We start from the raw sequence: 13,177 nt of genomic DNA on the forward strand, positions 1-13,177 counted from the left end.
ACCAGACTCAGTGTAAGTGAACTTACAAAGTAAATTGAAATAATTGATCTGTTCCTTCAGGGTACGTGTGCCTACATTGGAAACATTTTCCTTCTCATTATTTAAAGTCTTGCCTTGATAAAACATTTGACATGAAATATTTAGTGGGAGTTTTCACTAGTTCTTCAGAATCCTAAGAGGTAGTTTAATTTAATTTTAATGCTACTGCATTAAAAAATCTTTTGGCAGAAGAAGTGAAAGAAGGAAAAGAAGCAGGAGAAGGGGGAATGGGGGAGAGGAGAATGAGGGAGACAACTTACTTATTTGGTCTGGCTGAGTTCAGACGCAGTGTATTTCCCCTTCTTAGAAACTGAAAATTACTTGCCTCCTTTTAATTATTGCCCCATAAATCCACAGAAACACTCACTTCTTTCTTTCCTTCCTTTTCTTCTATAAATGTTTGATGACTGCTTAATATGTGCAAGGCACTGTGTTAGGTGCTGTCAAGCAAAAAAGATGAATAAAACCCAGACCATGACCTCAAGGAATTTATAATCTAGTAGTGAAACTAAACTATACATGCAATTCAAATCCACAAAAGTTTATTAGGGACTTATTTATGTGCAGGGTGGTAGGGCCACCCTGCCCCAAAGCTTTCCAGTTTCCTTATGCCTCATTCACCAATACATACTCTTTATTTTTTTGGGGTAGGGGGCAATGAGGGTTAAGTGACTTGCTTAAGGTCACACAGCTAGTAAGTGTCAAGTGTCTCAGGTCACATTGGAACTCAGGTCCTCCTGAATCTAGGGCCAGTACTTTATCTACTGCGCCACTTAGCTGCCCCTCCCACCCACTGTCTTTTGCTTCTTTTTATATCCCTGACACTTATCACAGTGCCTGGCACACAGAAGATGTTTAATAAATAAATATTGACTAACTGACAAGTGATTTTTTTTTAAAAAAAGACTTTAGATTCTATTGGCATAGGGAGTTAACCAAGTGAGAAAATTCCCTCTAACACATAAATGCAGAAATTAACCTCCTACAGCACATGCTCTGCAATTTACCTTTAGGGCACTGAGATTAAATTATTTGGCTCTGGGTCACACTGTCAGTAAATGTCAGAGCCAAAATTTGAAGCATAATTTTCCCCACTCTAAGACCAACTCCACACTAGACAATATTGCCTTTCAAGTATCCAGAAATACAACCACCAAAAGTGACATGATTCTAGCTGTTAAAGCGCTTACATTAGATTAAGGGATGGGTCCCAATTAGTATAAATAATGAATCCCCTCTGAAGTAGATGCACACATTTGAATCCTCACTACTTGAAGTTATAATTATGTAAAATATGGTCATGTTGCATCCCAATGCAAATCACTACAAATTTGAATAATGCTTCCACTTTTAGGAGATTCACTCTGAAAGCTAAAGTGGGCAAGGGGGAAGTTCATCCTTTAGATATTGCCTCCAGAAATATTGGAAATGATCTAAAGGTTGGGCCCTCATTGACCACCTTCCCTGGGATTTTCCCCACCTTTTATAATGATGCAAGCATGCTCAAAATTCACCATTACAGAAGGAATGCTTCATCTTCCATGAAAATTCATATGATAGAGTCCTTTCTATCATTTCCATTTCCTCTCTAGTTTGGAAAACAACCTTTTTATTATTACAGGCATGTATAATAAAAATTGAAAAAACAAAAAACAAGAGCATTCTCTTCTAATCGTCTTTCCTTCCATGCTTACTGGAACATCTTCATTTCTCTGGCAATCTTGTTGGTAGCTCTTATATCTATTCCTTTTTTTTTTTTTGGTGAGGCAATTGGGGTTAAGTGACTTGCCCAGGGTCATACAGCTAGTAAGTGTTAAGTGTCTGAGGCCGGATTTGAACTCAGGTACTCCTGACTCCAGGGCCGGTGCTCTATTCACTGTGCCACCCAGCTGCCCCTCTTATATCTATTCCACATGGATACATTTATTTTTGAAGTTCACCCCATCAGAAGTTCAGTCACTGGGGACTTCTTAATGAGGATTCAAGTGTGGGGCTTCTCACCTATCCTTGGGACTTTCATCACCTTTTATGATGATGCAAGCATGCTCAAGTGCCTTTTACATACAACTTTAGCAATTTCCTGCTAGAATGTCTTAAGAGGTAATAATAGTATCTATAATATCATGCCACATTATATCATATAATATGTTATTGTTATTAGAGATAGTGTTAGAGTTTTCCAGGTGCTTCATATACATCATATCACATTTGATCTTTACTATATTCCCTATGAGGTAGGTGCTAATATTATTCCCATTTAAGATTTTGTTATATTGATAAAGATAACATATTAATAATTCTTTGAGCTAGGATTTTAACTCATCTTCTGAACTCTGTGTCTAAGGGTTCTATTCCTCGTACTATTGATGTGGGATGGGTTTAATTGATCAGATTGATCAGTGATCATGAGTTGTCCCAAAGAATTACAAGACTCAGTGACTCAGTTTCCCAAGTTTTATTGCAATACTGTGAGTGACCACAGGGAGAGCATCATGGAGGTGTCTCTCAAATAGGGAAAGGAAAGAGTTATATTTATAGTCTGGATAAATTCATTATCAGTCCCATTATAATAATCTCTACCTTAGGGAGGTACATGGGAGGGCATATCCTAATTTGGAGTTCTTGGGGTCTTAAGGCAACCCCTGGGGTGGGTACCTTTCTCCGTGGAGGTTTTTGGGGTTTATACATCATAAGATGAATCTGGGGACAAATTTGGCCTTTTCTGTGCATGTTACCTTTTCATTCCCATGCCTAGTTTCTGAATATTTTCATTTATCAATTAGAATTTCTATAGCCTGTCTCTATGTCTTTGTTATAGTTGAGGTCTCTATGACCTGCCTCTTTATGTTCTTGTTATGAGTGGTGATTAATGTGGGTAACAAGAGCCTAGGCCCTGACTTGTATTAATGAAGGCCCAAGTCTTATGTTAATCCCTTTCAGAGCTGGGGTCTGTAAGTTATAGCCCCTCTTTGAGCTCAGATCTAAATTAGAGCTCAGGTCTTAAGTTTGTCTGTTAACCCTTTCTTTGCCTCCTATATCACTATGGTACTGTCACAGGGGAAAAGGTGGTAGGGGTCAGGTATTCCTCTGTAAAGAATTACACTTTAGCACAAAGTCCAATTAGAATTAAAATGGTCTTTTATCAGGTGCTAGAGAAAGTGACTGAGAGGTAAGCCTTATGGGGAGGAAATGGCTTAGAAACATCTTTAGAAACATCTTCCCAGAACTGAAGAAAGGCCAAAGCTTTTATAGATAGATGAAGTGACCACCTGACAAAGGAAAGTTCCTTTTGGAGGTGGGTTGGGGAAAGATTCCGGAGACTCTAGGGGGATGATTGTTTAGAATTATTGTCCTGACTTCTGGAGTTATCTCTGTCCCCTGGCAGCATAGCCCCAGGTAGTAGCCACGCCTAATGGACTTTCCTGCTATTGAATTTTATCTCCCCTTAGCTCTTAGGTGTGTCAGTCCTGATATCTTGTAGGCCAAGCTAAACTTTAATAGTCTCTTAATTCCTTGATATGTCCTAAGCCCCATGTCAGTACCAGCTTCCATTCATTTCTCACCTTTCCCTTTTTCTTCTCTCTTTTAATTATTCTTACACTTCAGATACTTATTCCCCTCAGTGTTGTTTTTTTCCAGGAGAACTCAAGAACAGGTCATCAAAAACAAAATATGATATTTGTGAATATGATGTTTGAATTAGAGAATGAAACCAAGAAAACTTTCTTGAGATTTGAAGACAAAACATTGAGAATTTAAAAAAACTAACAATCAGGCAGCTAGGTGGCTCAGTGGAGTTCAAATCTAGCCTCAGACACTTGACACTTACTAGCTGTGTGATCCTGGGCAAGTCACTTAACCCTCATTGGCCTGCCAAAATAAATGAATAAATTAATAAAAATTTTAATTTATATTTGTCTATTATTTCAGTGATAAAGGAAAAGAATTTTTTTGAAAGTGAAAAAAGCATGTTTTATTCTATATTCAATCAATATCAGTTCTTTCTCTGGAGGTGGATAGGATAATTCATCATTAGTCCTTTAGGATTGTGGAAAAGAATTTTTTAAATTTAAATAAATAATAAATTTGGGTAGGTTTTGTAGGAATTATTTCACTTGATGCTCACAACAACCTCCTTTTGCAAAGATGAGGAAATTGAGGGGCAACAATGACTAAGTGGTTGGCCTTGAGTGTCACCTCTGGTAAACTTCTCAGTGGAATTTAAATACAGGTCTTCCTGATATTTAATTTAGGCTTTATCCCCTAAGCCAAGCCATTTATTATATTTTTCATAAACAATGTATTTGATTTTTTGAAGGGAAAAACCTCAAACTATATAAACTATATATTCATATACATGCATGCATGCATACATACATACACACATACACATACATACATACACATAGTGTTTGAGTGTATAAGTTTGTGTGGGTGTGTTGGGAGAGGAAGAGTATACTGGTGATGCTGTTTTTAACTAGAGTCCATGACAAAGGCAGAAATGTAGAAACAAAGGAACTGGGACAGAGGTCTCCAACTCCTCTGGCTCCTCCAAATCCTTTCCCCCAAGTTAATATGCATGGCAACTAGGACAGAAAATTGAGAAGATTGGGTAAGAATTATAAATGCAGTAATGCAGAAGTGGGATAGAGGAAACAGTTTGAATTTTGTTATTTTAGAAACTTTATTCTCCTTAAAGACACAGAGAGAATACAGAAGAAAAAACAGAGGAAAAATAATGGTATAACCAATGAATTAGAGAACAGAAATTATTTTTATTATAAACATTTTTATTTAAAGTTTTAAGTTCCAAATTCTATCCCTCCCTACCTCACTGCCTCCCTCCCTGAGACAGTGAGCAATCAGATATAGGTTATAGGTGTGCAATTATGTAAAACATTTCCATATTAATACTTTTCTAAAAGAAGATTCAAATAAAAGAAAAAAAATGAATGCATGAAAGTGAAAAAATAGCACACTTCAGTCTGTGTTCAATCAACATCAGTTCCTTCTTTGGAGGTGGATATCATGCTTCATCATTAGTCCTTCGGGATTTTCTTGAATCATTGTGTTGCTGAGAATAGTTGTCATTCATCTTCATCAAACAATATTTCTGTCACTGTGTACAACATTCTCCTGGTTCTTCTCACTTCACTATACATCGGTTCATATAAGTCTTTCCAGGCCTTTCTGAAATCATCCCGCTTGTCATTTCTTATAGCACAGTAATATTCCATCACTATCATGTACCACAACTTGTTTAGTCATTCCCCAGTTGATGGACATTCCTTTGATTTCCAATTCTTAGACGCCACAAAAAGAGCTGCTGTAAATATTTTTGTGCAAGTAAGTCCTTTCTTCTTCTTTTGGATGTTTTGGGGATATAAAGCTAGCAGTGGTATTACTGGATCAAAGGGTATGCACAGTTTTATAGCCCTTTGGGCATAGTTCCAAATTGTTCCCCAGAATGGTTGGATAAAAGGGAAGCTAGGTGGCACAGTAGATAAAGCACTGGCCCTGGATTCAGGAGAACCTGAGTTCAAATTCAGCCTCAGACACTTGACACTTACAAGCTGTGTGACCCTGGGCAAGTCACTTAACCCTCATCGCCCTGCAAAAAACCCCCCAAAAACCCCCCAAAACCAGAATGGTTGGATCAGTTCACAACTCCACAAACAGCAGATTAGCTTCCCAGTTTTCCCACATCCCCTCCAACAGGTAACATTTTCCTTTTTTGTCATATTAGCCACTCTAATAGGTGAAGTGGTACCTCAGAATTGTTTTAATTTGCATTTCTCTGGTCAATGGTGATTTAAAGCATTTTTTCATATGACTATAGATAACTTTGATTTCCTTGTCTAAAAACTGCCTGTTCATATCCTTTGACCATTTATCAATTGTGGAAAGACTTGTATTTTTATAAATTTGACTCAGTTCTCTGTAAATCTGAGAAATGAAGCCTTTATCAGAGATACTCATTGCAAAAATTCTTTCCTAGTTTTTGGTTTTCCTTATAATTTTGGTTGCATTGGTTTTGTTTGTGCAAAAGCTTTTTATTTATATAATCAAAATTATCTATTTTATATTTTATAATGCTCTCTATATCTTCTTTAGTCCCAAATTCTTCCCCTATCCATAAATCTAACAAATTATTCCATGCTCTCTTAATTTGCTTATGGTATCACTCTTTATGTATAAATCATATACCCATTTTCACTTATTTTGGTATATGGTGTGAGATGTTCTCCTATACCTAGTTTCTGCCATACTGTTTTCCCAGTTAAGAATAGAATTTTTAAAAGTTAGAGGGAAGAGAAATAATAAGAGGGACAAAGAACATAGTTTTCATTGAAAAACACTAGTCTAGAGTATATGTGAGCGATAAAGATATGTGGCCATCATATGTGGCCTTATCACTTAGGGCTTTGAATGCCACAGTAGGTAGTTTGGGTTTTATCTTATCAACATAACCATTAATAATATAGGCATTAAATTTAAAAAAAAACTAATTAGATGTTATTGTGCAAGATGAAATGGAGCAAGGAGAGACTGGAAGCCAGAAAACAGTTGCAAGACAATGGCAAAATTACAGACATGAAGTAATAAAAGCTTGAATTGGCATTAATGCATTGTAAATGGAAATGATGGGCTTAAAAAGTGCCTATTTAGAGATTTAAAAACACTCTGGGCTTAGGATCTCTAATGATTTGCCTCCATTCAAGCCCTGAGCCCTCTTTTAGAAAACAGAATGGGCTTCTTTGACCCAAGTAAAATGAGAAAGAACAAATGAAGTCAACATCCCCTGACATCATTGCAATTTCCTCCAACAAACTTCATTATCAACATCATCAGTGCTTTTTATTGTGTCCATTTGGTATTCCCATTCATAGACATGCTTCCATGTTGACTCTTAAAGGAAAACAAAGGTAAAAGGAAATTTTCTGTGAAAAACTTTTGTTTAATAAATGGAGGTAATGCTTAGACCATTTAACAGTATGCCTGGGACAAGAGGTACTTAGAACACTTAAAGCATAGCCATATTTTCAAGTGATGGGAATTGCTCCTAAGGAGATTTGACATAGAAATCGGTATTCCTGTGTTCTTTGTTTGGACCTGGAATATGTCCCTGAAAAAGATCATATTGACATCTTGATTCCATAGGGGTCAAGCTCTTGCTTATAAAGACAAGATTTAAGCTTAATACCTGAGCCTCTTTCATTAGTATAATTTCTACTTCCTCATGCAGCACTTCTGGAACTGTGAAGTAAGTCAATCAATACATATTTATTAAAAGTTATTAGAGGGGGCAGTTAGGTGCTGCAGTGGATAAAGCACTGGCCTTGGATTCAGGAGGACCTGAGTTCAAATCCGGCCTCAGACACTTGACACTTAACTAGCTGTGTGACCCTGGGCAAGTCACTTAACCCTCATTGCCCTGCAAAAAAAAAAAAAAGTTATTAGAGGCAGCTAAATAGTTGACACAGTGGATAGAGAGCTGGATCTGGAATTAGGAAAACCTGATATCAAATCCCACCTCAATGTGAGTAGCTCCGTGATCCTGGGCAAGTCATTTAACCTCTGCCTCAGTTTCCTCAACTATAAAAATGGGGATAATGATAGCACCTACTTCCCAGAGTTATTGTGAGGATCAAATGAGATAATATCAGTCAAGCACTTCAGAAAGTGCCTGGCACATAGTAGATGCTTAATAAATGGTTGTTTCTTTTGTTCCTTCCTGGCTCCTGAAACAAAAAAGTGCATGTTGCTTTACTGGACATTGGATAAAAGCTCACTCTACCCTTCCTTACTATCCGACCCCTTTAGGAAATTCAAATCTCAGAAAACCTTTCACTATGGACAGCTCTCACAAAGAAATCTGGCAAATTCCAAAAGACCCACAGTGAAGAACAGGGACCAATTAAAAAACAACAACCCATAAAACCCACCTGCAGGGGGGACAGGTAGGTGGCATAATGGATAAAGCACTGGCCCTGGATTCAGGAGGATCTGAGTTCAAATTCGACCTCAGACACTTGACACTCACTAGCTGTGTGACCCTGGGAAAGTCACTTAACCCCCATTCTCCCCCCTCAAAAAAAACCAAATCCAACCTGCAACAAGCCATTAGCCACTTCTTCGGGAGATAGCCTTGGTATAAGCATCAAACAGCCAAGGCATTGGGAAAGAAGGGTGATTGCAAAGTTCAAAGCTGAAGCACCTTGGGTTTCTAGGTCAGGCACTAGGATAAACATTAGATCTATAGACTCCAAGGCAAGGATGAAATTATTCAATTAAAAAGGTTGAAAAGGGAGCAGCTAGGTGGCGCAGTGGATAGAGCACGGCCCTGGAGTCAGGAGTACCTGAGTTCAAATCCGGCCTCAGACACTTAACACTTACTAGCTGTGTGACCCTGGGCAAGTCACTTAACCCCAATTGCCTCACTAAAAAAAAAAAAATAAAATAAAAAATAAAAAGGTTGAAAGGATGCAACTTAATAACCTGCTGTGTTGGATAAAGAAAATGTTTCTCTGAAGTTCTGTTCAGTTATGTCCCATACTTTGTGACTCCCATTTGGGGTTTTCTTGGCAAAGCTATTGGAATGATTTGCCATTTCCTTTTCCAGCTCATTTTACAGATGAGAAACTGAGGCAAACAGGGTTAAGTGACTTACCCAGGATCATACAGCTAGTAAATGTCCAAGGTCATTAACCTGAGTGGGAAAGGCATTAGCAGTGAGGACAGGAAAGGGCTCTTGCCAAAAGTGAGGTTTGAGATGAATCTTGAAGGAATCCAGGGAAACTAAGGGGCATGAGCGAGGAAGGGGAGAGTTCCAGGAAGGGGACAGTGGGGAAGGGGGGACATTTAGTGCAAAAACACAGATAAAGGAGACTGAGTAGTGTGTACAAATAATAGCAAGTACACCAATGTTGTTGGATCATAGAATACATAGAGATGGGGGGGGGCGGGTAATGTATAAGAAGACTGGAATGGTAGAAAGGGGACACTTCATGAAATGCTTTAAAATCCATACAGAGCAATTTGCATTTCATCCTGAAGGTTTGGAATGAGTCACTGGAGTTTATTGACTAAAAGTGGGTAGTGGTGGGGTGACATGGTCAGGACTATGCTTTAGGAAACTCTGGAAGCTGAGTAGAGTATGGATTGGAGTAGGGAAAGAGGAGGCAAGGAGACTGATCTGAAGGCTATTGTAATAGTCTAGGAGAGAGGCAGCTAGGTGGTGCAGTGGATAGAGCACCAGCCCTGGATTCAGGAGGACCTGAGTTCAAATCCAACCTCAGACACTTAACACTTACTAGTTGTGTGATCCTGGGCAAGTCACTTAACCCCAACTGCCTCACCAAAAAAAAAAAAAATAGTCTAGGAGAGAAATGATGAAGACCTGAAGTAAGGTAGTAGCTGTTTGAGTGCAGAGAAAGGGATATGTAAGAGAGATGTTATGAAGGTAAAAGTGAAAAAACCTAAAAGATAAATAATAATCAACAAAAGAGACTAACAATTTACTAATGATATATTTGAGGATATTTTTTTGGATGAGGCAATTGGGGTTAAGTGACTTGCCCAGGGTCACATAGCTAGTAATTGTTAAGTGTCTGAGGCCGGATTTGAACTCAGGCTCTCCTGAATCCAGGGCCAGTGCTCTATCTACTGTATTTGAGGATATTTTAAGTCATTTGGGCCATTTAGATAAAATAAAGTCAGATAGATATTCCTCAAATACATGAACTAATGTTACTATTTCTTAGGATAAAAATAAATATAAGTTCTTTAGAACTTAACTTTCTTTTTTTAAAAATTTTTTTTAAATGGGGCAATGAGGGTTAAGTGACTTGCCCAAGGTCACACGGCTAGTAAGTGTCAAGTGTCTGAGGCCAGATTTGAACTCAGGTCATCCTGAATCCAGGGCTGATGCTTTATCTACTGTGCCACCTAGCTGCCCCCAGAATTTAACTTTCTTAAGGGCAGGAACTACGTTTGCTCTTTTTTTTTTTTTTGTAACATTAGTCATAGCAAGCACATTCAGAAATGCCTGGGTACATAGTAAGTACTTAATAAATGCTTGTTGATGTCAGCTGATGTCTCTTTCACTGCCATGTTTACCCAATGATCTTCATTGCAATAGATAACTCTAAGTCCAAAAAATAATAATTGTTCCTGTCATTTATAGTTTAAAAAGCAACAAAAACAAACTTTTCAAATGTCACTTCCTAGTCAGTTTTGGAAAAGAATAGCAATGATAACATGTGTCTTATAAGACTGCATAGTGAGTAAATGGTAGAACAAAACTATAATCCAAATTCATAGACTTCAAGAATGACACTTTATGGGGGCAGCTAGGCGGCACAGTGGATAAAGCACCAGCTCTGGAATCAGGAGGACCCGAGTTCAAATTTGACCTCAGACACTTGACACTTACTAGCTGTGTGACCCTGGACAAGTCACTTAACCCTCATTGTCCCACCAAAAAAAAAAAGCTAATAAAAGTTATTTGGAAAATATTTAAAAAAAAAAAAGGAATGACACTTTATGGAAAGAGGACCGGCCCTGGATTCAGGAGGACCGGAGTTCAAATCCAGCCTCAGACACTTGACACTTATTAGTTGTGTGACTCTGGGCAAGTCACTTAACCCCAATTGTCTCACCAAAAAAAAACCCCCAAAACAAAACAAAAAAAGAATGACATTCTACCTGAGAAAAACATATTTCTTCTTCTAGGAATAACAGTAATGCTATGGCCCCGCTCTTGCAGAGCTGGTCTTGTTACTTATGCATCTCAGCATTCTAAGATATCCTAAGGGATTTGTGGGTGTTTCATCTCTATCATTATTAACTGGAGCCATCATTGGTTGAATTGTTTCCAAATTAGGAGGCCAAATATTACCACCCACAGTTGTACCTAATTACTTAACATGAGATTAGTTTTTACAAAGGGATATTTACTTCAGAGATATAACAAGAACAAATGTACAAACATTTCCTCCAATACATTTTAAAGATACTTTCCTTTATACCACCTTGATCACTGAGGGAATAGGCTCTAGACTTTGTTCAGTTCCTCTGTAACATTCATCCTATAAGTCCAAATCCAGATGTGGCACTACTGCCAGATGAATCCTTCCATTGTGTTAGGGTCTTGAAGATTGCTCCCAAAAGATTAATCATTGCTCCCCATGGTATCAGTGTTGCACTGGCTATAAAACCTGACCTGGATCCCAACTCCCAGATTTCTGCAGTTCACTCTCCCAAGGTGGAAAACATCACTCGCTTCACTCAATAACATGAGGCTAAGAGAACATAGTTAAAACTGATAAGACTTTCTGAATACCTCCACAATTAATCAAAGAATCTTACTTTCAACACAAAGTTAACAGACCAGAACCAGTTATTTTTTGTTTGTGGGTTTGTTTTTTTTTTTTTTGGTGAGGCAATTGGGGTTAAGTGACTTGCCCAGGGTCACACAGCTAGTAAGTGTTAAGAGTCTGAGGCTGAATTTGAACTCAAGTACTCCTGACTCCAGGGCCAGTGCTCTATCCACTGTGCCACCTAGCTGCCCTCTATCAAGCATGGGTTTTTTTTGTTTGTTTGTATTTTTTCCAGAAACAATTATGAACTGTCTAGGAATACTTCATAGTATGTATCTCCAAGGTACTTCCCTTAGACATGTGGGGGGCAAATTTAATAAGGGGAGAGTTAATTGGGTGGTTTGCCACAATATTGGGGTTCAGAAAATAATGAGGGACCTCTAGGTGCAAAGCTTCCTCCCCTCTGAACTGCCCTTTATAGTTACTTCTCCCAGGCCAATAAGAAAGGAGCTTAACAGCCTCTTTTCCACAAACAAATCAGATTTTATTAAAAGTCAAGGACAGGGGGCAGCTAGCTGGCACAGTGGATAGAGCACTGGCCCTGGAGTCAGGAGTACCTCAGTTCAAATCCGGCCTCAGACACTTAACACTTACTAGCTGTGTGACCCTGGGCAAGTCACTTAACCCCAATTGCCTCCGTAAAAAAAAAAAAAAGTCAAGGACAAGGTGCAGCTAGACAGTGACACAACCTATAATGATATTATATATATATATATATCTATGTATATGTGTATAAATATACATATATGTATATACATATAAACATATATTTATACACACATATATAACATTTTGCAAACCTTAAAGTGCTATAAAATGTCAGCTATTTTTATCACAATAAATTCATATAGAAGTTTAACTGATAAAAACCAACTGTCATAATGAAGAGACCAAAAACATCTAAAATTCCTTTTTTTTCTTTTAGGAAGGAAATGCTTGACTTACCTGGCAAGTATAAAAGATATGGCAGTTGAGGATAACACTAGATTATAACATAAACTTGTTAGTAAAATCTTATAGGGGATAATGGAAAATTATGAGCAGTATTGCCTCATAAAACAGGGAGAAACAGCTGAGGGTAAAAATCAGTTTAAAGAAAACTTGATAAGAAATCCAACTAAGCAAAGTCATCCCAAGGACATTTAAAGATAAAAATGGAAATTAGAAAACAAATAGAAGAATAAAAAAGGTCTGCAAAGATTTTTGCAATAAGCACTTTGACAATAATAATAATAATAAAATACAGCCACCATACTTGGATTCTAACATCACAGACCTGGATGTGCTTGTAGGGATGTTAGAAATGCCACTAAAAAAAGAGCAAGATGAGAAAAGCTTCTAGATTAGACCATGAATAAATGGAGTTGTGCTAGAAGTAAAAATTGTCAGGGTTTTGAGGGATAGAATCATGAGATAGCCAAAGAAAGGGAAGACACCAAAGATATGGAAGCCCAGAATTAAGCTAGAGGAGAGAGCAGAATGAGCTGCTCATGAGAAATTGCAGGCTCCTGCAAAACACCCAAACTTCTCCCTGAAATGAAGACCCATCTTTTTAATGCTAATATTCTACCAGTGTTAGTGTCAGACAATGAGTCATGGAACAATACAGTTTCTAAAGAATTAAAATTAAGTATTGCCCAGAGGATGATGGAAAGGTACATGGTGGGTGTTAGCAGGCAGCAACATATAATAAATAACAAATTATGAAGCACCATAATAAAGAATATGATCAAGGAAATGTATGATTAAAAAGGATA

Source organism: Dromiciops gliroides, chromosome 3 (genome assembly GCF_019393635.1).
Source record: "Dromiciops gliroides isolate mDroGli1 chromosome 3, mDroGli1.pri, whole genome shotgun sequence".
Classification (NCBI taxonomy): Eukaryota; Metazoa; Chordata; class Mammalia; order Microbiotheria; family Microbiotheriidae; genus Dromiciops; species Dromiciops gliroides.